At 41.7% G+C, this 25,321-nt stretch overlaps 15 non-coding genes across 15 annotated transcripts; 6 read left to right on the forward strand and 9 right to left on the reverse strand.

The window, feature by feature from the left end:
• Positions 1 to 2,745: 2,745 nt before the first annotated feature.
• trnaw-cca (transfer RNA tryptophan (anticodon CCA)) lies at positions 2,746 to 2,817 on the reverse strand. Its single transcript has one exon. It is a non-coding gene; the product is annotated as a tRNA-Trp (tRNA).
• Positions 2,818 to 4,944: 2,127 nt separating this feature from the next.
• On the forward strand, positions 4,945 to 5,016 carry trnag-ucc (transfer RNA glycine (anticodon UCC)). Its single transcript has one exon. It is a non-coding gene; the product is annotated as a tRNA-Gly (tRNA).
• Positions 5,017 to 5,368: 352 nt separating this feature from the next.
• Positions 5,369 to 5,440, reverse strand: trnaw-cca (transfer RNA tryptophan (anticodon CCA)). The gene has a single exon. It is a non-coding gene; the product is annotated as a tRNA-Trp (tRNA).
• A 1,239-nt stretch (positions 5,441 to 6,679) lies between these two features.
• trnaw-cca (transfer RNA tryptophan (anticodon CCA)) lies at positions 6,680 to 6,751 on the reverse strand. Its single transcript has one exon. It is a non-coding gene; the product is annotated as a tRNA-Trp (tRNA).
• A 2,126-nt stretch (positions 6,752 to 8,877) lies between these two features.
• Positions 8,878 to 8,949, forward strand: trnag-ucc (transfer RNA glycine (anticodon UCC)). Its single transcript has one exon. It is a non-coding gene; the product is annotated as a tRNA-Gly (tRNA).
• Positions 8,950 to 10,189: 1,240 nt separating this feature from the next.
• trnag-ucc (transfer RNA glycine (anticodon UCC)) lies at positions 10,190 to 10,261 on the forward strand. Its single transcript has one exon. It is a non-coding gene; the product is annotated as a tRNA-Gly (tRNA).
• Positions 10,262 to 10,613: 352 nt separating this feature from the next.
• trnaw-cca (transfer RNA tryptophan (anticodon CCA)) lies at positions 10,614 to 10,685 on the reverse strand. The gene has a single exon. It is a non-coding gene; the product is annotated as a tRNA-Trp (tRNA).
• Positions 10,686 to 11,924: 1,239 nt separating this feature from the next.
• On the reverse strand, positions 11,925 to 11,996 carry trnaw-cca (transfer RNA tryptophan (anticodon CCA)). Its single transcript has one exon. It is a non-coding gene; the product is annotated as a tRNA-Trp (tRNA).
• Positions 11,997 to 18,056: 6,060 nt separating this feature from the next.
• trnag-ucc (transfer RNA glycine (anticodon UCC)) lies at positions 18,057 to 18,128 on the forward strand. The gene has a single exon. It is a non-coding gene; the product is annotated as a tRNA-Gly (tRNA).
• Positions 18,129 to 18,480: 352 nt separating this feature from the next.
• Positions 18,481 to 18,552, reverse strand: trnaw-cca (transfer RNA tryptophan (anticodon CCA)). Its single transcript has one exon. It is a non-coding gene; the product is annotated as a tRNA-Trp (tRNA).
• Positions 18,553 to 19,791: 1,239 nt separating this feature from the next.
• On the reverse strand, positions 19,792 to 19,863 carry trnaw-cca (transfer RNA tryptophan (anticodon CCA)). Its single transcript has one exon. It is a non-coding gene; the product is annotated as a tRNA-Trp (tRNA).
• A 1,239-nt stretch (positions 19,864 to 21,102) lies between these two features.
• On the reverse strand, positions 21,103 to 21,174 carry trnaw-cca (transfer RNA tryptophan (anticodon CCA)). Its single transcript has one exon. It is a non-coding gene; the product is annotated as a tRNA-Trp (tRNA).
• Positions 21,175 to 23,300: 2,126 nt separating this feature from the next.
• trnag-ucc (transfer RNA glycine (anticodon UCC)) lies at positions 23,301 to 23,372 on the forward strand. The gene has a single exon. It is a non-coding gene; the product is annotated as a tRNA-Gly (tRNA).
• Positions 23,373 to 24,612: 1,240 nt separating this feature from the next.
• On the forward strand, positions 24,613 to 24,684 carry trnag-ucc (transfer RNA glycine (anticodon UCC)). Its single transcript has one exon. It is a non-coding gene; the product is annotated as a tRNA-Gly (tRNA).
• A 353-nt stretch (positions 24,685 to 25,037) lies between these two features.
• trnaw-cca (transfer RNA tryptophan (anticodon CCA)) lies at positions 25,038 to 25,109 on the reverse strand. Its single transcript has one exon. It is a non-coding gene; the product is annotated as a tRNA-Trp (tRNA).
• Positions 25,110 to 25,321: the final 212 nt, after the last annotated feature.

Raw genomic sequence — 25,321 nt, forward strand, 5'->3', positions numbered from 1 at the left:
CTCTTATATCGTTTTTAAATGAAGTGATACAAAGCGTTGTTATTTCTCAAAATCACAATGAGGCCAAACAGACCTGCATGCTGAAGCTGCGGCCCCATTTTCATGTTGCTATAAAGAAGCTTTTGACCCCGGCGTGATTTGAAAACGTAACCTTCTGATCTGGAGTCAGACGCGATACCGTTGCGCCACGAGGTCTAATACATAGAAGTCTAGCTAAAAAAATGGAACAAGGCAGTCAGATGTTTTAGTTCAATAGCTCTTCCAATGTATTTTGATTTTTTTCATTCCCTCTCGTCTGCCTTAAAGTTTCACCAATTCAAGAGGAGAGTAATGGTGAGGGAAGAACGTACCAAAGGGAGGGAATCTTCAGGCAGAATCCCTGAGCTCTCTGCTTTCTTCTCAACCTGAGTAGTCTATGCATGATTCTGTGTTAGTATCTGTCGATTCGGCCCTTGAAAGGCAATACAGCTAAAGGTAACGTTTCTTGTTTATCATGCACCTGAGATGTAACAAAACGGAGGACCTTTCAAGAAAGGCTCTTGAGCAGAGTTACTTCAGAAAGTGAAGTAACGAAAAGAAAAACATTCTCATGTTACAATAGATTGGTGAGTGTGAAGAATAGCATCAAGTTAAAGACCTGGCAAGATTGGAACGAAGATGAGAAGAAAGTAAATGTGTTTTAGTTTAGTTTCTTATTTTTCCATGAGTATTCAAGTCTTAGTGACTACATGAAGTTTTGATTCTTCAGTTTGCGTTGAAGACAACCATTGATTGGACCTTACGGACTGTCAGCGGAAGTCCATTCCATCACCTTGTGGACTGACAGAGAAGATTCTTGTTGCATGTCTTGTCGGCATCTTGAAGGGATGGTGGCACGAATAAAGCAATAATAGAGGCTTAAAGGCAGCCAGGTGCTGTAGTGGCTTGATAAGTGCTTTTATGCATGTGAGAAGCGATCCAGTTATGGGAGACTGCAATGGCCAAGATGCAAGGTAAAGAGACATATGTAGGAGTTAGTGGTATAGTGGTGAGCATAGCTGCCTTCCAAGCAGTTGACCCGGGTTGGATTCCTGGCCAACGCATCTCATTATACATGGATACCTGATGTTATTCACAAAACGTGGTACTTTGCCACTCACGTTTACTGATGGCAACCAAAGCTCATGTTTTACAGATTGCTCCTGCTTTTTACCTTCAGAGATAACTCATGCAATACAGAACGATATAGGAGTCAACACCTTCAAAAACACTGTGCTTTAATATGTTCTGGTTACATTGACACCTTACTCACAGCTGCACAGATGACCGTGACTCTTACATCGTTTTTAAATGAAGTGATACAAAGCGTTGTTATTTCTCAAAATCAGAATGAGGCCAAAGAGACCTGCATGCTGAAGCTGCGGCCCCATTTTCATGTTGCAATAAAGAAGCTTTTGACCCTGGCGTGATTTGAAAACGTAACCTTCTGATCTGGAGTCAGACACGCTACCGTTGCGCCACGAGGTCTAATACGTAGAAGTCTAGCTAAAAAAATGGAACAAGGCAGTCAGATGTTTTAGTTCAATAGCTCTTCCAATGTATTTTGATTTTTTTCATTCCCTCTCGTCTGCCTTAAAGTTTCACCAATTCAAGAGGAGAGTAATGGTGAGGGAAGAACGTACCAAAGGGAGGGAATCTTCAGGCAGAATCCCTGAGCTCTCTGCTTTCTTCTCAACCTGAGTAGTCTATGCATGATTCTGTGTTAGTATCTGTCGATTCGGCCCTTGAAAGGCAATACAGCTAAAGGTAACGTTTCTTGTTTATCATGCACCTGAGATGTAACAAAACGGAGGACCTTTCAAGAAAGGCTCTTGAGCAGAGTTACTTCAGAAAGTGAAGTAACGAAAAGAAAAACATTCTCATGTTACAATAGATTGGTGAGTGTGAAGAATAGCATCAAGTTAAAGACCTGGCAAGATTGGAACGAAGATGAGAAGAAAGTAAATGTGTTTTAGTTTAGTTTCTTATTTTTCCATGAGTATTCAAGTCTTAGTGACTACATGAAGTTTTGATTCTTCAGTTTGCGTTGAAGACAACCATTGATTGGACCTTACGGACTGTCAGCGGAAGTCCATTCCATCACCTTGTGGACTGACAGAGAAGATTCTTGTTGCATGTCTTGTCGGCATCTTGAAGGGATGGTGGCACGAATAAAGCAATAATAGAGGCTTAAAGGCAGCCAGGTGCTGTAGTGGCTTGATAAGTGCTTTTATGCATGTGAGAAGCGATCCAGTTATGGGAGACTGCAATGGCCAAGATGCAAGGTAAAGAGACATATGTAGGAGTTAGTGGTATAGTGGTGAGCATAGCTGCCTTCCAAGCAGTTGACCCGGGTTGGATTCCTGGCCAACGCATCTCATTATACATGGATACCTGATGTTATTCACAAAACGTGGTACTTTGCCACTCACGTTTATTGATGGCAACCAAAGCTCATGTTTTACAGATTGCTCCTGCTTTTTACCTTCAGAGATAACTCATGCAAGACAGAACGATATAGGAGTCAACACCTTCAAAAACACTGTGCTTTAATATGTTCTGGTTACATTGACACCTTACTCACAGCTGCACAGATGACCGTGACTCTTATATCGTTTTTAAATGAAGTGATACAAAGCGTTGTTATTTCTCAAAATCACAATGAGGCCAAAGAGACCTGCATGCTGAAGCTGCGGCCCCATTTTCATGTTGCAATAAAGAAGCTTTTGACCCCGACGTGATTTGAAAACGTAACCTTCTGATCTGGAGTCAGACGCGATACCGTTGCGCCACGAGGTCTAATACGTAGAAGTCTAGCTAAAAAAATGGAACAAGGCAGTCAGATGTTTTAGTTCAATAGCTCTTCCAATGTATTTTGATTTTTTTCATTCCCTCTCGTCTGCCTTAAAGTTTCACCAATTCAAGAGGAGAGTAATGGTGAGGGAAGAACGTACCAAAGGGAGGGAATCTTCAGGCAGAATCCCTGAGCTCTCTGCTTTCTTCTCAACCTGAGTAGTCTATGCATGATTCTGTGTTAGTATCTGTCGATTCGGCCCTTGAAAGGCAATACAGCTAAAGGTAACGTTTCTTGTTTATCATGCACCTGAGATGTAACAAAACGGAGGACCTTTCAAGAAAGGCTCTTGAGCAGAGTTACTTCAGAAAGTGAAGTAACGAAAAGAAAAACATTCTCATGTTACAATAGATTGGTGAGTGTGAAGAATAGCATCAAGTTAAAGACCTGGCAAGATTGGAACGAAGATGAGAAGAAAGTAAATGTGTTTTAGTTTAGTTTCTTATTTTTCCATGAGTATTCAAGTCTTAGTGACTACATGAAGTTTTGATTCTTCAGTTTGCGTTGAAGACAACCATTGATTGGACCTTACGGACTGTCAGCGGAAGTCCATTCCATCACCTTGTGGACTGACAGAGAAGATTCTTGTTGCATGTCTTGTCGGCATCTTGAAGGGATGGTGGCACGAATAAAGCAATAATAGAGGCTTAAAGGCAGCCAGGTGCTGTAGTGGCTTGATAAGTGCTTTTATGCATGTGAGAAGCGATCCAGTTATGGGAGACTGCAATGGCCAAGATGCAAGGTAAAGAGACATATGTAGGAGTTAGTGGTATAGTGGTGAGCATAGCTGCCTTCCAAGCAGTTGACCCGGGTTGGATTCCTGGCCAACGCATCTCATTATACATGGATACCTGATGTTATTCACAAAACGTGGTACTTTGCCACTCACGTTTATTGATGGCAACCAAAGCTCATGTTTTACAGATTGCTCCTGCTTTTTACCTTCAGAGATAACTCATGCAAGACAGAACGATATAGGAGTCAACACCTTCAAAAACACTGTGCTTTAATATGTTCTGGTTACATTGACACCTTACTCACAGCTGCACAGATGACCGTGACTCTTATATCGTTTTTAAATGAAGTGATACAAAGCGTTGTTATTTCTCAAAATCACAATGAGGCCAAAGAGACCTGCATGCTGAAGCTGCGGCCCCATTTTCATGTTGCAATAAAGAAGCTTTTGACCCTGGCGTGATTTGAAAACGTAACCTTCTGATCTGGAGTCAGACGCGATACCGTTGCGCCACGAGGTCTAATACGTAGAAGTCTAGCTAAAAAAATGGAACAAGGCAGTCAGATGTTTTAGTTCAATAGCTCTTCCAATGTATTTTGATTTTTTTCATTCCCTCTCGTCTGCCTTAAAGTTTCACCAATTCAAGAGGAGAGTAATGGTGAGGGAAGAACGTACCAAAGGGAGGGAATCTTCAGGCAGAATCCCTGAGCTCTCTGCTTTCTTCTCAACCTGAGTAGTCTATGCATGATTCTGTGTTAGTATCTGTCGATTCGGCCCTTGAAAGGCAATACAGCTAAAGGTAACGTTTCTTGTTTATCATGCACCTGAGATGTAACAAAACGGAGGACCTTTCAAGAAAGGCTCTTGAGCAGAGTTACTTCAGAAAGTGAAGTAACGAAAAGAAAAACATTCTCATGTTACAATAGATTGGTGAGTGTGAAGAATAGCATCAAGTTAAAGACCTGGCAAGATTGGAACGAAGATGAGAAGAAAGTAAATGTGTTTTAGTTTAGTTTCTTATTTTTCCATGAGTATTCAAGTGCTTAGTGACTACATGAAGTTTTGATTCTTCAGTTTGCGTTGAAGACAACCATTGATTGGACCTTACGGACTGTCAGCGGAAGTCCATTCCACCACCTTGTGGACTGACAGAGAAGATTCTTGTTGCATGTCTTGTCGGCATCTTGAAGGGATGGTGGCACGAATAAAGCAATAATAGAGGCTTAAAGGCAGCCAGGTGCTGTAGTGGCTTGATAAGTGCTTTTACGCATGTGAGAAGCGATCCAGTTATGGGAGACTGCAATGGCCAATATGCAAGGTAAAGAGAAATATGTAGGCGTTGGTGGTATAGTGGCGAGCATAGCTGCCTTCCAAGCAGTTGACTCGGGTTCGATTCCCGGCCAACGCATCTCATTATACATGGATACCTGATGTTATTCACAAAACGTGGTACTTTGCCACTCACGTTTATTTATGGCAACCAAAGCTCATGTTTTACAGATTGCTCCTGCTTTTTACCTTCAGAGATAACTCATGCAATACAGAACGATATAGGAGTCAACACCTTCAAAAACACTGTGCTTTAATATGTTCTGGTTACATTGACACCTTACTCACAGCTGCACAGATGACCGTGACTCTTACATCGTTTTTAAACGAAGTGATACAAAGCGTTGTTATTTCTCAAAATCAGAATGAGGCCAAAGTGACCTGCATGCTGAAGCTGCGGCCCCATTTTCATGTTGCTATAAAGAAGCTTTTGACCCCGACGTGATTTGAACACGTAACCTTCTGATCTGGAGTGAGACGCGCTACCGCTGCGCCACGAGGTCCAACGCATAGAAGTCTAGCTAAAAAACTGGAACAAGGCAGTCAGATGTTTTAGTTCAATAGCTTTTCCAATATATTTTGATTTTTTTCATTCCCTCTTGTCTGCCTTAAAGTTTCACCAATTCAAGAGGAGAGTAATGGTGAGGGAAGAAAGTACCAAAGGGAGGGAATCTTCAGGCAGAATCCCTGAGCTCTCTGCTTTCTTCTCAACCTGAGTAGTCTATGCATGATTCTGTGTTAGTATCTGTCGATTCGGCCCTTGAAAGGCAATACAGCTAAAGGTAACGTTTCTTGTTTATCATGCACCTGAGATGTAACAAAACGGAGGACCTTTCAAGAAAGGCTCTTGAGCAGAGTTACTTCAGAAAGTGAAGTAACGAAAAGAAAAACATTCTCATGTTACAATAGATTGGTGAGTGTGAAGAATAGCATCAAGTTAAAGACCTGGCAAGATTGGAACAAAGATGAGAAGAAAGTAAATGTGTTTTAGTTTAGTTTCTTATTTTTCCATGAGTATTCAAGTCTTAGTGACTACATGAAGTTTTGATTCTTCAGTTTGCGTTGAAGACAACCATTGATTGGACCTTACGGACTGTCAGCGGAAGTCCATTCCACCACCTTGTGGACTGACAGAGAAGATTCTTGTTGCATGTCTTGTCGGCATCTTGAAGGGATGGTGGCACGAATAAAGCAATAATAGAGGCTTAAAGGCAGCCAGGTGCTGTAGTGGCTTGATAAGTGCTTTTATGCATGTGAGAAGCGATCCAGTTATGGGAGACTGCAATGGCCAAGATGCAAGGTAAAGAGACATATGTAGGCGTTAGTGGTATAGTGGTGAGCATAGCTGCCTTCCAAGCAGTTGACCCGGGTTGGATTCCTGGCCAACGCATCTCATTATACATGGATACCTGATGTTATTCACAAAACGTGGTACTTTGCCACTCACGTTTATTGATGGCAACCAAAGCTCATGTTTTACAGATTGCTCCTGCTTTTTACCTTCAGAGATAACTCATGCAATACAGAACGATATAGGAGTCAAGACCTTCAAAAACACTGTGCTTTAATATGTTCTGGTTACATTGACACCTTACTCACAGCTGCACAGATGACCGTGACTCTTACATCGTTTTTAAATGAAGTGATACAAAGCGTTGTTATTTCTCAAAATCAGAATGAGGCCAAAGAGACCTGCATGCTGAAGCTGCGGCCCCATTTTCATGTTGCTATAAAGAAGCTTTTGACCCCGACGTGATTTGAACACATAACCTTCTGATCTGGAGTCAGACACGCTACCGTTGCGCCACAAGGTCTAATACGTAGAAGTCTAGCTAAAAAAATGGAACAAGGCAGTCAGATGTTTTAGTTCAATAGCTCTTCCAATGTATTTTGATTTTTTTCATTCCCTCTCGTCTGCCTTAAAGTTTCACCAATTCAAGAGGAGAGTAATGGTGAGGGAAGAACGTACCAAAGGGAGGGAATCTTCAGGCAGAATCCCTGAGCTCTCTGCTTTCTTCTCAACCTGAGTAGTCTATGCATGATTCTGTGTTAGTATCTGTCGATTCGGCCCTTGAAAGGCAATACAGCTAAAGGTAACGTTTCTTGTTTATCATGCACCTGAGATGTAACAAAACGGAGGACCTTTCAAGAAAGGCTCTTGAGCAGAGTTACTTCAGAAAGTGAAGTAACGAAAAGAAAAACATTCTCATGTTACAATAGATTGGTGAGTGTGAAGAATAGCATCAAGTTAAAGACCTGGCAAGATTGGAACGAAGATGAGAAGAAAGTAAATGTGTTTTAGTTTAGTTTCTTATTTTTCCATGAGTATTCAAGTCTTAGTGACTACATGAAGTTTTGATTCTTCAGTTTGCGTTGAAGACAACCATTGATTGGACCTTACGGACTGTCAGCGGAAGTCCATTCCACCACCTTGTGGACTGACAGAGAAGATTCTTGTTGCATGTCTTGTCGGCATCTTGAAGGGATGGTGGCACGAATAAAGCAATAATAGAGGCTTAAAGGCAGCCAGGTGCTGTAGTCGCTTGATAAGTGCTTTTATGCATGTGAGAAGCGATCCAGTTATGGGAGACTGCAATGGCCAAGATGCAAGGTAAAGAGACATATGTAGGAGTTAGTGGTATAGTGGTGAGCATAGCTGCCTTCCAAGCAGTTGACCCGGGTTGGATTCCTGGCCAACGCATCTCATTATACATGGATACCTGATGTTATTCACAAAACGTGGTACTTTGCCACTCACGTTTATTGATGGCAACCAAAGCTCATGTTTTACAGATTGCTCCTGCTTTTTACCTTCAGAGATAACTCATGCAATACAGAACGATATAGGAGTCAACACCTTCAAAAACACTGTGCTTTAATATGTTCTGGTTACATTGACACCTTACTCACAGCTGCACAGATGACCGTGACTCTTATATCGTTTTTAAATGAAGTGATACAAAGCGTTGTTATTTCTCAAAATCACAATGAGGCCAAACAGACCTGCATGCTGAAGCTGCGGCCCCATTTTCATGTTGCTATAAAGAAGCTTTTGACCCCGGCGTGATTTGAAAACGTAACCTTCTGATCTGGAGTCAGACGCGATACCGTTGCGCCACGAGGTCTAATACGTAGAAGTCTAGCTAAAAAAATGGAACAAGGCAGTCAGATGTTTTAGTTCAATAGCTCTTCCAATGTATTTTGATTTTTTTCATTCCCTCTCGTCTGCCTTAAAGTTTCACCAATTCAAGAGGAGAGTAATGGTGAGGGAAGAACGTACCAAAGGGAGGGAATCTTCAGGCAGAATCCCTGAGCTCTCTGCTTTCTTCTCAACCTGAGTAGTCTATGCATGATTCTGTGTTAGTATCTGTCGATTCGGCCCTTGAAAGGCAATACAGCTAAAGGTAACGTTTCTTGTTTATCATGCACCTGAGATGTAACAAAACGGAGGACCTTTCAAGAAAGGCTCTTGAGCAGAGTTACTTCAGAAAGTGAAGTAACGAAAAGAAAAACATTCTCATGTTACAATAGATTGGTGAGTGTGAAGAATAGCATCAAGTTAAAGACCTGGCAAGATTGGAACGAAGATGAGAAGAAAGTAAATGTGTTTTAGTTTAGTTTCTTATTTTTCCATGAGTATTCAAGTCTTAGTGACTACATGAAGTTTTGATTCTTCAGTTTGCGTTGAAGACAACCATTGATTGGACCTTACGGACTGTCAGCGGAAGTCTATTCCACCACCTTGTGGACTGACAGAGAAGATTCTTGTTGCATGTCTTGTCAGCATCTTGAAGGGATGGTGGCACGAATAAAGCAATAATAGAGGCTTAAAGGCAGCCAGGTGCTGTAGTGGCTTGATAAGTGCTTTTATGCCTGTGAGAAGCGATCCAGTTATGGGAGACTGCAATGGCCAAGATGCAAGGTAAAGAGACATATGTAGTCGTTGGTGGTATAGTGGTGAGCATAGCTGCCTTCCAAGCAGTTGACCTGGGTTCGATTCCCCGCCAACGCATCTCATTATACATGGATACCTGATGTTATTCACAAAACGTGGTACTTTGCCACTCACGTTTATTGATGGCAACCAAAGCTCATGTTTTACAGATTGCTCCTGCTTTTTACCTTCAGAGATAACTCATGCAATACAGAACAATATAGGAGTCAACACCTTCAAAAACACTGTGCTTTAATATGTTCTGGTTACATTGACACCTTACTCACAGCTGCACAGATGACCGTGACTCTTACATCGTTTTTAAATGAAGTGATACAAAGCGTTGTTATTTCTCAAAATCAGAATGAGGCCAAAGAGACCTGCATGCTGAAGCTGCGGCCCCATTTTCATGTTGCTATAAAGAAGCTTTTGACCCCGGCGTGATTTGAAAATGTAACCTTCTGATCTGGAGTCAGACGCGATACCGTTGCGCCACGAGGTCTAATACGTAGAAGTCTAGCTAAAAAAATGGAACAAGGCAGTCAGATGTTTTAGTTCAATAGCTCTTCCAATGTATTTTGATTTTTTTCATTCCCTCTCGTCTGCCTTAAAGTTTCACCAATTCAAGAGGAGAGTAATGGTGAGGGAAGAACGTACCAAAGGGAGGGAATCTTCAGGCAGAATCCCTGAGCTCTCTGCTTTCTTCTCAACCTGAGTAGTCTATGCATGATTCTGTGTTAGTATCTGTCGATTCGGCCCTTGAAAGGCAATACAGCTAAAGGTAACGTTTCTTGTTTATCATGCACCTGAGATGTAACAAAACGGAGGACCTTTCAAGAAAGGCTCTTGAGCAGAGTTACTTCAGAAAGTGAAGTAACGAAAAGAAAAACATTCTCATGTTACAATAGATTGGTGAGTGTGAAGAATAGCATCAAGTTAAAGACCTGGCAAGATTGGAACGAAGATGAGAAGAAAGTAAATGTGTTTTAGTTTAGTTTCTTATTTTTCCATGAGTATTCAAGTGCTTAGTGACTACATGAAGTTTTGATTCTTCAGTTTGCGTTGAAGACAACCATTGATTGGACCTTACGGACTGTCAGCGGAAGTCCATTCCACCACCTTGTGGACTGACAGAGAAGATTCTTGTTGCATGTCTTGTCGGCATCTTGAAGGGATGGTGGCACGAATAAAGCAATAATAGAGGCTTAAAGGCAGCCAGGTGCTGTAGTGGCTTGATAAGTGCTTTTACGCATGTGAGAAGCGATCCAGTTATGGGAGACTGCAATGGCCAATATGCAAGGTAAAGAGAAATATGTAGGCGTTGGTGGTATAGTGGCGAGCATAGCTGCCTTCCAAGCAGTTGACTCGGGTTCGATTCCCGGCCAACGCATCTCATTATACATGGATACCTGATGTTATTCACAAAACGTGGTACTTTGCCACTCACGTTTATTTATGGCAACCAAAGCTCATGTTTTACAGATTGCTCCTGCTTTTTACCTTCAGAGATAACTCATGCAATACAGAACGATATAGGAGTCAACACCTTCAAAAACACTGTGCTTTAATATGTTCTGGTTACATTGACACCTTACTCACAGCTGCACAGATGACCGTGACTCTTACATCGTTTTTAAACGAAGTGATACAAAGCGTTGTTATTTCTCAAAATCAGAATGAGGCCAAAGTGACCTGCATGCTGAAGCTGCGGCCCCATTTTCATGTTGCTATAAAGAAGCTTTTGACCCCGACGTGATTTGAACACGTAACCTTCTGATCTGGAGTGAGACGCGCTACCGCTGCGCCACGAGGTCCAACGCATAGAAGTCTAGCTAAAAAAATGGAACAAGGCAGTCAGATGTTTTAGTTCAATAGCTTTTCCAATATATTTTGATTTTTTTCATTCCCTCTTGTCTGCCTTAAAGTTTCACCAATTCAAGAGGAGAGTAATGGTGAGGGAAGAAAGTACCAAAGGGAGGGAATCTTCAGGCAGAATCCCTGAGCTCTCTGCTTTCTTCTCAACCTGAGTAGTCTATGCATGATTCTGTGTTAGTATCTGTCGATTCGGCCCTTGAAAGGCAATACAGCTAAAGGTAACGTTTCTTGTTTATCATGCACCTGAGATGTAACAAAACGGAGGACCTTTCAAGAAAGGCTCTTGAGCAGAGTTACTTCAGAAAGTGAAGTAACGAAAAGAAAAACATTCTCATGTTACAATAGATTGGTGAGTGTGAAGAATAGCATCAAGTTAAAGACCTGGCAAGATTGGAACAAAGATGAGAAGAAAGTAAATGTGTTTTAGTTTAGTTTCTTATTTTTCCATGAGTATTCAAGTCTTAGTGACTACATGAAGTTTTGATTCTTCAGTTTGCGTTGAAGACAACCATTGATTGGACCTTACGGACTGTCAGCGGAAGTCCATTCCACCACCTTGTGGACTGACAGAGAAGATTCTTGTTGCATGTCTTGTCGGCATCTTGAAGGGATGGTGGCACGAATAAAGCAATAATAGAGGCTTAAAGGCAGCCAGGTGCTGTAGTGGCTTGATAAGTGCTTTTATGCATGTGAGAAGCGATCCAGTTATGGGAGACTGCAATGGCCAAGATGCAAGGTAAAGAGACATATGTAGGCGTTAGTGGTATAGTGGTGAGCATAGCTGCCTTCCAAGCAGTTGACCCGGGTTGGATTCCTGGCCAACGCATCTCATTATACATGGATACCTGATGTTATTCACAAAACGTGGTACTTTGCCACTCACGTTTATTGATGGCAACCAAAGCTCATGTTTTACAGATTGCTCCTGCTTTTTACCTTCAGAGATAACTCATGCAATACAGAACGATATAGGAGTCAACACCTTCAAAAACACTGTGCTTTAATATGTTCTGGTTACATTGACACCTTACTCACAGCTGCACAGATGACCGTGACTCTTACATCGTTTTTAAATGAAGTGATACAAAGCGTTGTTATTTCTCAAAATCAGAATGAGGCCAAAGAGACCTGCATGCTGAAGCTGCGGCCCCATTTTCATGTTGCTATAAAGAAGCTTTTGACCCCGACGTGATTTGAACACATAACCTTCTGATCTGGAGTCAGACACGCTACCGTTGCGCCACAAGGTCTAATACGTAGAAGTCTAGCTAAAAAAATGGAACAAGGCAGTCAGATGTTTTAGTTCAATAGCTCTTCCAATGTATTTTGATTTTTTTCATTCCCTCTCGTCTGCCTTAAAGTTTCACCAATTCAAGAGGAGAGTAATGGTGAGGGAAGAACGTACCAAAGGGAGGGAATCTTCAGGCAGAATCCCTGAGCTCTCTGCTTTCTTCTCAACCTGAGTAGTCTATGCATGATTCTGTGTTAGTATCTGTCGATTCGGCCCTTGAAAGGCAATACAGCTAAAGGTAACGTTTCTTGTTTATCATGCACCTGAGATGTAACAAAACGGAGGACCTTTCAAGAAAGGCTCTTGAGCAGAGTTACTTCAGAAAGTGAAGTAACGAAAAGAAAAACATTCTCATGTTACAATAGATTGGTGAGTGTGAAGAATAGCATCAAGTTAAAGACCTGGCAAGATTGGAACGAAGATGAGAAGAAAGTAAATGTGTTTTAGTTTAGTTTCTTATTTTTCCATGAGTATTCAAGTCTTAGTGACTACATGAAGTTTTGATTCTTCAGTTTGCGTTGAAGACAACCATTGATTGGACCTTACGGACTGTCAGCGGAAGTCCATTCCACCACCTTGTGGACTGACAGAGAAGATTCTTGTTGCATGTCTTGTCGGCATCTTGAAGGGATGGTGGCACGAATAAAGCAATAATAGAGGCTTAAAGGCAGCCAGGTGCTGTAGTGGCTTGATAAGTGCTTTTATGCATGTGAGAAGCGATCCAGTTATGGGAGACTGCAATGGCCAAGATGCAAGGTAAAGAGACATATGTAGGAGTTAGTGGTATAGTGGTGAGCATAGCTGCCTTCCAAGCAGTTGACCCGGGTTGGATTCCTGGCCAACGCATCTCATTATACATGGATACCTGATGTTATTCACAAAACGTGGTACTTTGCCACTCACGTTTATTGATGGCAACCAAAGCTCATGTTTTACAGATTGCTCCTGCTTTTTACCTTCAGAGATAACTCATGCAATACAGAACGATATAGGAGTCAACACCTTCAAAAACACTGTGCTTTAATATGTTCTGGTTACATTGACACCTTACTCACAGCTGCACAGATGACCGTGACTCTTATATCGTTTTTAAATGAAGTGATACAAAGCGTTGTTATTTCTCAAAATCACAATGAGGCCAAACAGACCTGCATGCTGAAGCTGCGGCCCCATTTTCATGTTGCTATAAAGAAGCTTTTGACCCCGGCGTGATTTGAAAACGTAACCTTCTGATCTGGAGTCAGACGCGATACCGTTGCGCCACGAGGTCTAATACATAGAAGTCTAGCTAAAAAAATGGAACAAGGCAGTCAGATGTTTTAGTTCAATAGCTCTTCCAATGTATTTTGATTTTTTTCATTCCCTCTCGTCTGCCTTAAAGTTTCACCAATTCAAGAGGAGAGTAATGGTGAGGGAAGAACGTACCAAAGGGAGGGAATCTTCAGGCAGAATCCCTGAGCTCTCTGCTTTCTTCTCAACCTGAGTAGTCTATGCATGATTCTGTGTTAGTATCTGTCGATTCGGCCCTTGAAAGGCAATACAGCTAAAGGTAACGTTTCTTGTTTATCATGCACCTGAGATGTAACAAAACGGAGGACCTTTCAAGAAAGGCTCTTGAGCAGAGTTACTTCAGAAAGTGAAGTAACGAAAAGAAAAACATTCTCATGTTACAATAGATTGGTGAGTGTGAAGAATAGCATCAAGTTAAAGACCTGGCAAGATTGGAACGAAGATGAGAAGAAAGTAAATGTGTTTTAGTTTAGTTTCTTATTTTTCCATGAGTATTCAAGTCTTAGTGACTACATGAAGTTTTGATTCTTCAGTTTGCGTTGAAGACAACCATTGATTGGACCTTACGGACTGTCAGCGGAAGTCCATTCCATCACCTTGTGGACTGACAGAGAAGATTCTTGTTGCATGTCTTGTCGGCATCTTGAAGGGATGGTGGCACGAATAAAGCAATAATAGAGGCTTAAAGGCAGCCAGGTGCTGTAGTGGCTTGATAAGTGCTTTTATGCATGTGAGAAGCGATCCAGTTATGGGAGACTGCAATGGCCAAGATGCAAGGTAAAGAGACATATGTAGGAGTTAGTGGTATAGTGGTGAGCATAGCTGCCTTCCAAGCAGTTGACCCGGGTTGGATTCCTGGCCAACGCATCTCATTATACATGGATACCTGATGTTATTCACAAAACGTGGTACTTTGCCACTCACGTTTATTGATGGCAACCAAAGCTCATGTTTTACAGATTGCTCCTGCTTTTTACCTTCAGAGATAACTCATGCAATACAGAACGATATAGGAGTCAACACCTTCAAAAACACTGTGCTTTAATATGTTCTGGTTACATTGACACCTTACTCACAGCTGCACAGATGACCGTGACTCTTACATCGTTTTTAAATGAAGTGATACAAAGCGTTGTTATTTCTCAAAATCAGAATGAGGCCAAAGAGACCTGCATGCTGAAGCTGCGGCCCCATTTTCATGTTGCAATAAAGAAGCTTTTGACCCTGGCGTGATTTGAAAACGTAACCTTCTGATCTGGAGTCAGACACGCTACCGTTGCGCCACGAGGTCTAATACGTAGAAGTCTAGCTAAAAAAATGGAACAAGGCAGTCAGATGTTTTAGTTCAATAGCTCTTCCAATGTATTTTGATTTTTTTCATTCCCTCTCGTCTGCCTTAAAGTTTCACCAATTCAAGAGGAGAGTAATGGTGAGGGAAGAACGTACCAAAGGGAGGGAATCTTCAGGCAGAATCCCTGAGCTCTCTGCTTTCTTCTCAACCTGAGTAGTCTATGCATGATTCTGTGTTAGTATCTGTCGATTCGGCCCTTGAAAGGCAATACAGCTAAAGGTAACGTTTCTTGTTTATCATGCACCTGAGATGTAACAAAACGGAGGACCTTTCAAGAAAGGCTCTTGAGCAGAGTTACTTCAGAAAGTGAAGTAACGAAAAGAAAAACATTCTCATGTTACAATAGATTGGTGAGTGTGAAGAATAGCATCAAGTTAAAGACCTGGCAAGATTGGAACGAAGATGAGAAGAAAGTAAATGTGTTTTAGTTTAGTTTCTTATTTTTCCATGAGTATTCAAGTCTTAGTGACTACATGAAGTTTTGATTCTTCAGTTTGCGTTGAAGACAACCATTGATTGGACCTTACGGACTGTCAGCGGAAGTCCATTCCATCACCTTGTGGACTGACAGAGAAGATTCTTGTTGCATGTCTTGTCGGCATCTTGAAGGGATGGTGGCACGAATAAAGCAATAATAGAGGCTTAAAGGCAGCCAGGTGCTGTAGTGGCTTGATAAGTGCTTTTATGCATGTGAGAAGCGATCCAGTTATGGGAGACTGCAATGGCCAAGATGCAAGGTAAAGAGACATATGTAGGAGTTAGTGGTATAGTGGTGAGCATAGCTGCCTTCCAAGCAGTTGACCCGGGTTGGATTCCTGGCCAACGCATCTCATTATACATGGATACCTGATGTTATTCACAAAACGTGGTACTTTGCCACTCACGTTTATTGATGGCAACCAAAGCTCATGTTTTACAGATTGCTCCTGCTTTTTACCTTCAGAGATAACTCATGCAAGACAGAACGATATAGGAGTCAACACCTTCAAAAACACTGTGCTTTAATATGTTCTGGTTACATTGACACCTTACTCACAGCTGCACAGATGACCGTGACTCTTATATCGTTTTTAAATGAAGTGATACAAAGCGTTGTTATTTCTCAAAATCACAATGAGGCCAAAGAGACCTGCATGCTGAAGCTGCGGCCCCATTTTCATGTTGCAATAAAGAAGCTTTTGACCCTGGCGTGATTTGAAAACGTAACCTTCTGATCTGGAGTCAGACGCGATACCGTTGCGCCACGAGGTCTAATACGTAGAAGTCTAGCTAAAAAAATGGAACAAGGCAGTCAGATGTTTTAGTTCAATAGCTCTTCCAATGTATTTTGATTTTTTTCATTCCCTCTCGTCTGCCTTAAAGTTTCACCAATTCAAGAGGAGAGTAATGGTGAGGGAAGAACGTACCAAAGGGAGGGAATCTTCAGGCAGAATCCCTGAGCTCTCTGCTTTCTTCTCAACCTGAGTAGTCTATGCATGATTCTGTGTTAGTATCTGTCGATTCGGCCCTTGAAAGGCAATACAGCTAAAGGTAACGTTTCTTGTTTATCATGCACCTGAGATGTAACAAAACGGAGGACCTTTCAAGAAAGGCTCTTGAGCAGAGTTACTTCAGAAAGTGAAGTAACGAAAAGAAAAACATTCTCATGTTACAATAGATTGGTGAGTGTGAAGAATAGCATCAAGTTAAAGACCTGGCAAGATTGGAACGAAGATGAGAAGAAAGTAAATGTGTTTTAGTTTAGTTTCTTATTTTTCCATGAGTATTCAAGTCTTAGTGACTACATGAAGTTTTGATTCTTCAGTTTGCGTTGAAGACAACCATTGATTGGACCTTACGGACTGTCAGCGGAAGTCCATTCCATCACCTTGTGGACTGACAGAGAAGATTCTTGTTGCATGTCTTGTCGGCATCTTGAAGGGATGGTGGCACGAATAAAGCAATAATAGAGGCTTAAAGGCAGCCAGGTGCTGTAGTGGCTTGATAAGTGCTTTTATGCATGTGAGAAGCGATCCAGTTATGGGAGACTGCAATGGCCAAGATGCAAGGTAAAGAGACATATGTAGGAGTTAGTGGTATAGTGGTGAGCATAGCTGCCTTCCAAGCAGTTGACCCGGGTTGGATTCCTGGCCAACGCATCTCATTATACATGGATACCTGATGTTATTCACAAAACGTGGTACTTTGCCACTCACGTTTATTGATGGCAACCAAAGCTCATGTTTTACAGATTGCTCCTGCTTTTTACCTTCAGAGATAACTCATGCAAGACAGAACGATATAGGAGTCAACACCTTCAAAAACACTGTGCTTTAATATGTTCTGGTTACATTGACACCTTACTCACAGCTGCACAGATGACCGTGACTCTTATATCGTTTTTAAATGAAGTGATACAAAGCGTTGTTATTTCTCAAAATCACAATGAGGCCAAAGAGACCTGCATGCTGAAGCTGCGGCCCCATTTTCATGTTGCAATAAAGAAGCTTTTGACCCTGGCGTGATTTGAAAACGTAACCTTCTGATCTGGAGTCAGACGCGATACCGTTGCGCCACGAGGTCTAATACGTAGAAGTCTAGCTAAAAAAATGGAACAAGGCAGTCAGATGTTTTAGTTCAATAGCTCTTCCAATGTATTTTGATTTTTTTCATTCCCTCTCGTCTGCCTTAAAGTTTCACCAATTCAAGAGGAGAGTAATGGTGAGGGAAGAACGTACCAAAGGGAGGGAATCTTCAGGCAGAATCCCTGAGCTCTCTGCTTTCTTCTCAACCTGAGTAGTCTATGCATGATTCTGTGTTAGTATCTGTCGATTCGGCCCTTGAAAGGCAATACAGCTAAAGGTAACGTTTCTTGTTTATCATGCACCTGAGATGTAACAAAACGGAGGACCTTTCAAGAAAGGCTCTTGAGCAGAGTTACTTCAGAAAGTGAAGTAACGAAAAGAAAAACATTCTCATGTTACAATAGATTGGTGAGTGTGAAGAATAGCATCAAGTTAAAGACCTGGCAAGATTGGAACGAAGATGAGAAGAAAGTAAATGTGTTTTAGTTTAGTTTCTTATTTTTCCATGAGTATTCAAGTGCTTAGTGACTACATGAAGTTTTGATTCTTCAGTTTGCGTTGAAGACAACCATTGATTGGACCTTACGGACTGTCAGCGGAAGTCCATTCCACCACCTTGTGGACTGACAGAGAAGATTCTTGTTGCATGTCTTGTCGGCATCTTGAAGGGATGGTGGCACGAATAAAGCAATAATAGAGGCTTAAAGGCAGCCAGGTGCTGTAGTGGCTTGATAAGTGCTTTTACGCATGTGAGAAGCGATCCAGTTATGGGAGACTGCAATGGCCAATATGCAAGGTAAAGAGAAATATGTAGGCGTTGGTGGTATAGTGGCGAGCATAGCTGCCTTCCAAGCAGTTGACTCGGGTTCGATTCCCGGCCAACGCATCTCATTATACATGGATACCTGATGTTATTCACAAAACGTGGTACTTTGCCACTCACGTTTATTTATGGCAACCAAAGCTCATGTTTTACAGATTGCTCCTGCTTTTTACCTTCAGAGATAACTCATGCAATACAGAACGATATAGGAGTCAACACCTTCAAAAACACTGTGCTTTAATATGTTCTGGTTACATTGACACCTTACTCACAGCTGCACAGATGACCGTGACTCTTACATCGTTTTTAAACGAAGTGATACAAAGCGTTGTTATTTCTCAAAATCAGAATGAGGCCAAAGTGACCTGCATGCTGAAGCTGCGGCCCCATTTTCATGTTGCTATAAAGAAGCTTTTGACCCCGACGTGATTTGAACACGTAACCTTCTGATCTGGAGTGAGACGCGCTACCGCTGCGCCACGAGGTCCAACGCATAGAAGTCTAGCTAAAAAAATGGAACAAGGCAGTCAGATGTTTTAGTTCAATAGCTTTTCCAATATATTTTGATTTTTTTCATTCCCTCTTGTCTGCCTTAAAGTTTCACCAATTCAAGAGGAGAGTAATGGTGAGGGAAGAAAGTACCAAAGGGAGGGAATCTTCAGGCAGAATCCCTGAGCTCTCTGCTTTCTTCTCAACCTGAGTAGTCTATGCATGATTCTGTGTTAGTATCTGTCGATTCGGCCCTTGAAAGGCAATACAGCTAAAGGTAACGTTTCTTGTTTATCATGCACCTGAGATGTAACAAAACGGAGGACCTTTCAAGAAAGGCTCTTGAGCAGAGTTACTTCAGAAAGTGAAGTAACGAAAAGAAAAACATTCTCATGTTACAATAGATTGGTGAGTGTGAAGAATAGCATCAAGTTAAAGACCTGGCAAGATTGGAACAAAGATGAGAAGAAAGTAAATGTGTTTTAGTTTAGTTTCTTATTTTTCCATGAGTATTCAAGTCTTAGTGACTACATGAAGTTTTGATTCTTCAGTTTGCGTTGAAGACAACCATTGATTGGACCTTACGGACTGTCAGCGGAAGTCCATTCCACCACCTTGTGGACTGACAGAGAAGATTCTTGTTGCATGTCTTGTCGGCATCTTGAAGGGATGGTGGCACGAATAAAGCAATAATAGAGGCTTAAAGGCAGCCAGGTGCTGTAGTGGCTTGATAAGTGCTTTTATGCATGTGAGAAGCGATCCAGTTATGGGAGACTGCAATGGCCAAGATGCAAGGTAAAGAGACATATGTAGGAGTTAGTGGTATAGTGGTGAGCATAGCTGCCTTCCAAGCAGTTGACCCGGGTTGGATTCCTGGCCAACGCATCTCATTATACATGGATACCTGATGTTATTCACAAAACGTGGTACTTTGCCACTCACGTTTATTTATGGCAACCAAAGCTCATGTTTTACAGATTGCTCCTGCTTTTTACCTTCAGAGATAACTCATGCAATACAGAACGATATAGGAGTCAACACCTTCAAAAACACTGTGCTTTAATATGTTCTGGTTACATTGACACCTTACTCACAGCTGCACAGATGACCGTGACTCTTACATCGTTTTTAAACGAAGTGATACAAAGCGTTGTTATTTCTCAAAATCAGAATGAGGCCAAAGTGACCTGCATGCTGAAGCTGCGGCCCCATTTTCATGTTGCTATAAAGAAGCTTTTGACCCCGACGTGATTTGAACACGTAACCTTCTGATCTGGAGTGAGACGCGCTACCGCTGCGCCACGAGGTCCAACGCATAGAAGTCTAGCTAAAAAAATGGAACAAGGCAGTCAGATGTTTTAGTTCAATAGCTTTTCCAATATATTTTGATTTTTTTCATTCCCTCTTGTCTGCCTTAAAGTTTCACCAATTCAAGAGGAGAGTAATGGTGAGGGAAGAAAGTACCAAAGGGAGGGAATCTTCAGGCAGAATCCCTGAGCTCTCTGCTTTCTTCTCAACCTGAGTAGTCTATGCATGATTCTGTGTTAGTATCTGTCGATTCGGCCCTTGAAAGGCAATACAGCTAAAGGTAACGTTTCTTGTTTATCATGCACCTGAGATGTAACAAAACGGAGGACCTTTCAAGAAAGGCTCTTGAGCAGAGTTACTTCAGAAAGTGAAGTAACGAAAAGAAAAACATTCTCATGTTACAATAGATTGGTGAGTGTGAAGAATAGCATCAAGTTAAAGACCTGGCAAGATTGGAACAAAGATGAGAAGAAAGTAAATGTGTTTTAGTTTAGTTTCTTATTTTTCCATGAGTATTCAAGTCTTAGTGACTACATGAAGTTTTGATTCTTCAGTTTGCGTTGAAGACAACCATTGATTGGACCTTACGGACTGTCAGCGGAAGTCCATTCCACCACCTTGTGGACTGACAGAGAAGATTCTTGTTGCATGTCTTGTCGGCATCTTGAAGGGATGGTGGCACGAATAAAGCAATAATAGAGGCTTAAAGGCAGCCAGGTGCTGTAGTGGCTTGATAAGTGCTTTTATGCATGTGAGAAGCGATCCAGTTATGGGAGACTGCAATGGCCAAGATGCAAGGTAAAGAGACATATGTAGGCGTTAGTGGTATAGTGGTGAGCATAGCTGCCTTCCAAGCAGTTGACCCGGGTTGGATTCCTGGCCAATGCATCTCATTATACATGGATACCTGATGTTATTCACAAAACGTGGTACTTTGCCACTCACGTTTATTGATGGCAACCAAAGCTCATGTTTTACAGATTGCTCCTGCTTTTTACCTTCAGAGATAACTCATGCAATACAGAACGATATAGGAGTCAACACCTTCAAAAACACTGTGCTTTAATATGTTCTGGTTACATTGACACCTTACTCACAGCTGCACAGATGACCGTGACTCTTACATCGTTTTTAAATGAAGTGATACAAAGCGTTGTTATTTCTCAAAATCAGAATGAGGCCAAAGAGACCTGCATGCTGAAGCTGCGGCCCCATTTTCATGTTGCTATAAAGAAGCTTTTGACCCCGACGTGATTTGAACACATAACCTTCTGATCTGGAGTCAGACACGCTACCGTTGCGCCACAAGGTCTAATACGTAGAAGTCTAGCTAAAAAAATGGAACAAGGCAGTCAGATGTTTTAGTTCAATAGCTCTTCCAATGTATTTTGATTTTTTTCATTCCCTCTCGTCTGCCTTAAAGTTTCACCAATTCAAGAGGAGAGTAATGGTGAGGGAAGAACGTACCAAAGGGAGGGAATCTTCAGGCAGAATCCCTGAGCTCTCTGCTTTCTTCTCAACCTGAGTAGTCTATGCATGATTCTGTGTTAGTATCTGTCGATTCGGCCCTTGAAAGGCAATACAGCTAAAGGTAACGTTTCTTGTTTATCATGCACCTGAGATGTAACAAAACGGAGGACCTTTCAAGAAAGGCTCTTGAGCAGAGTTACTTCAGAAAGTGAAGTAACGAAAAGAAAAACATTCTCATGTTACAATAGATTGGTGAGTGTGAAGAATAGCATCAAGTTAAAGACCTGGCAAGATTGGAACGAAGATGAGAAGAAAGTAAATGTGTTTTAGTTTAGTTTCTTATTTTTCCATGAGTATTCAAGTCTTAGTGACTACATGAAGTTTTGATTCTTCAGTTTGCGTTGAAGACAACCATTGATTGGACCTTACGGACTGTCAGCGGAAGTCCATTCCACCACCTTGTGGACTGACAGAGAAGATTCTTGTTGCATGTCTTGTCGGCATCTTGAAGGGATGGTGGCACGAATAAAGCAATAATAGAGGCTTAAAGGCAGCCAGGTGCTGTAGTGGCTTGATAAGTGCTTTTATGCATGTGAGAAGCGATCCAGTTATGGGAGACTGCAATGGCCAAGATGCAAGGTAAAGAGACATATGTAGGAGTTAGTGGTATAGTGGTGAGCATAGCTGCCTTCCAAGCAGTTGACCCGGGTTGGATTCCTGGCCAACGCATCTCATTATACATGGATACCTGATGTTATTCACAAAACGTGGTACTTTGCCACTCACGTTTATTGATGGCAACCAAAGCTCATGTTTTACAGATTGCTCCTGCTTTTTACCTTCAGAGATAACTCATGCAATACAGAACGATATAGGAGTCAACACCTTCAAAAACACTGTGCTTTAATATGTTCTGGTTACATTGACACCTTACTCACAGCTGCACAGATGACCGTGACTCTTATATCGTTTTTAAATGAAGTGATACAAAGCGTTGTTATTTCTCAAAATCACAATGAGGCCAAACAGACCTGCATGCTGAAGCTGCGGCCCCATTTTCATGTTGCTATAAAGAAGCTTTTGACCCCGGCGTGATTTGAAAACGTAACCTTCTGATCTGGAGTCAGACGCGATACCGTTGCGCCACGAGGTCTAATACATAGAAGTCTAGCTAAAAAAATGGAACAAGGCAGTCAGATGTTTTAGTTCAATAGCTCTTCCAATGTATTTTGATTTTTTTCATTCCCTCTCGTCTGCCTTAAAGTTTCACCAATTCAAGAGGAGAGTAATGGTGAGGGAAGAACGTACCAAAGGGAGGGAATCTTCAGGCAGAATCCCTGAGCTCTCTGCTTTCTTCTCAACCTGAGTAGTCTATGCATGATTCTGTGTTAGTATCTGTCGATTCGGCCCTTGAAAGGCAATACAGCTAAAGGTAACGTTTCTTGTTTATCATGCACCTGAGATGTAACAAAACGGAGGACCTTTCAAGAAAGGCTCTTGAGCAGAGTTACTTCAGAAAGTGAAGTAACGAAAAGAAAAACATTCTCATGTTACAATAGATTGGTGAGTGTGAAGAATAGCATCAAGTTAAAGACCTGGCAAGATTGGAACGAAGATGAGAAGAAAGTAAATGTGTTTTAGTTTAGTTTCTTATTTTTCCATGAGTATTCAAGTCTTAGTGACTACATGAAGTTTTGATTCTTCAGTTTGCGTTGAAGACAACCATTGATTGGACCTTACGGACTGTCAGCGGAAGTCCATTCCACCACCTTGTGGACTGACAGAGAAGATTCTTGTTGCATGTCTTGTCGGCATCTTGAAGGGATGGTGGCACGAATAAAGCAATAATAGAGGCTTAAAGGCAGCCAGGTGCTGTAGTGGCTTGATAAGTGCTTTTATGCATGTGAGAAGCGATCCAGTTATGGGAGACTGCAATGGCCAAGATGCAAGGTAAAGAGACATATGTAGTCGTTGGTGGTATAGTGGTGAGCATAGCTGCCTTCCAAGCAGTTGACCTGGGTTCGATTCCCGGCCAACGCATCTCATTATACATGGATACCTGATGTTATTCACAAAACGTGGTACTTTGCCACTCACGTTTATTGATGGCAACCAAAGCTCATGTTTTACAGATTGCTCCTGCTTTTTACCTTCAGAGATAACTCATGCAATACAGAACAATATAGGAGTCAACACCTTCAAAAACACTGTGCTTTAATATGTTCTGGTTACATTGACACCTTACTCACAGCTGCACAGATGACCGTGACTCTTACATCGTTTTTAAATGAAGTGATACAAAGCGTTGTTATTTCTCAAAATCAGAATGAGGCCAAAGAGACCTGCATGCTGAAGCTGCGGCCCCATTTTCATGTTGCTATAAAGAAGCTTTTGACCCCGGCGTGATTTGAAAATGTAACCTTCTGATCTGGAGTCAGACGCGATACCGTTGCGCCACGAGGTCTAATACGTAGAAGTCTAGCTAAAAAAATGGAACAAGGCAGTCAGATGTTTTAGTTCAATAGCTCTTCCAATGTATTTTGATTTTTTTCATTCCCTCTCGTCTGCCTTAAAGTTTCACCAATTCAAGAGGAGAGTAATGGTGAGGGAAGAACGTACCAAAGGGAGGGAATCTTCAGGCAGAATCCCTGAGCTCTCTGCTTTCTTCTCAACCTGAGTAGTCTATGCATGATTCTGTGTTAGTATCTGTCGATTCGGCCCTTGAAAGGCAATACAGCTAAAGGTAACGTTTCTTGTTTATCATGCACCTGAGATGTAACAAAACAGAGGACCTTTCAAGAAAGGCTCTTGAGCAGAGTTACTTCAGAAAGTGAAGTAACGAAAAGAAAAACATTCTCATGTTACAATAGATTGGTGAGTGTGAAGAATAGCATCAAGTTAAAGACCTGGCAAGATTGGAATGAAGATGAGAAGAAAGTAAATGTGTTTTAGTTTAGTTTCTTATTTTTCCATGAGTATTCAAGTGCTTAGTGACTACATGAAGTTTTAATTCTTCAGTTTGCGTTGAAGACAACCATTGATTGGACCTTACGGACTGTCAGCGGAAGTCCATTCCACCACCTTGTGGACTGACAGAGAAGATTCTTGTTGCATGTCTTGTCGGCATCTTGAAGGGATGGTGGCACGAATAAAGCAATAATAGAGGCTTAAAGGCAGCCAGGTGCTGTAGTGGCTTGATAAGTGCTTTTATGCATGTGAGAAGCGATCCAGTTATGGGAGACTGCAATGGCCAAGTTGCAAGGTAAAGAGACATATGTAGGCGTTGGTGGTATAGTGGTGAGCATAGCTGCCTTCCAAGCAGTTGACCCGGGTTGGATTCCTGGCCAACGCATCTCATTATACATGGATACCTGATGTTATTCACAAAAAGGGGGTACTTTGCCACTCACGTTTATTGATGGCAACCAAAGCTCATGTTTTACAGATTGCTCCTGCTTTTTACCTTCAGAGATAACTCATGCAATACAGAACGATATAGGAGTCAACACCTTCAAAAACACTGTGCTTTAATATGTTCTGGTTACATTGACACCTTACTCACAGCTGCACAGATGACCGTGACTCTTACATCGTTTTTAAATGAAGTGATACAAAGCGTTGTTATTTCTCAAAATCAGAATGAGGCCAAAGAGAGCTGCATGCTGAAGCTGCGGCCCCATTTTCATGTTGCTATAAAGAAGCTTTTGACCCCGGCGTGATTTGAAAACGTAACCTTCTGATCTGGAGTCAGACGCGCTACCGTTGCGCCACGAGGTCTAATACATAGAAGTCTAGCTAAAAAAATGGAACAAGGCAGTCAGATGTTTTAGTTCAATAGCTCTTCCAATGTATTTTGATTTTTTTCATTCCCTCTCGTCTGCCTTAAAGTTTCACCAATTCAAGAGGAGAGTAATGGTGAGGGAAGAACGTACCAAAGGGAGGGAATCTTCAGGCAGAATCCCTGAGCTCTCTGCTTTCTTCTCAACCTG

This window comes from Brachyhypopomus gauderio, unplaced genomic scaffold, assembly GCF_052324685.1.
Source record: "Brachyhypopomus gauderio isolate BG-103 unplaced genomic scaffold, BGAUD_0.2 sc92, whole genome shotgun sequence".
Taxonomy (NCBI): Eukaryota; Metazoa; Chordata; class Actinopteri; order Gymnotiformes; family Hypopomidae; genus Brachyhypopomus; species Brachyhypopomus gauderio.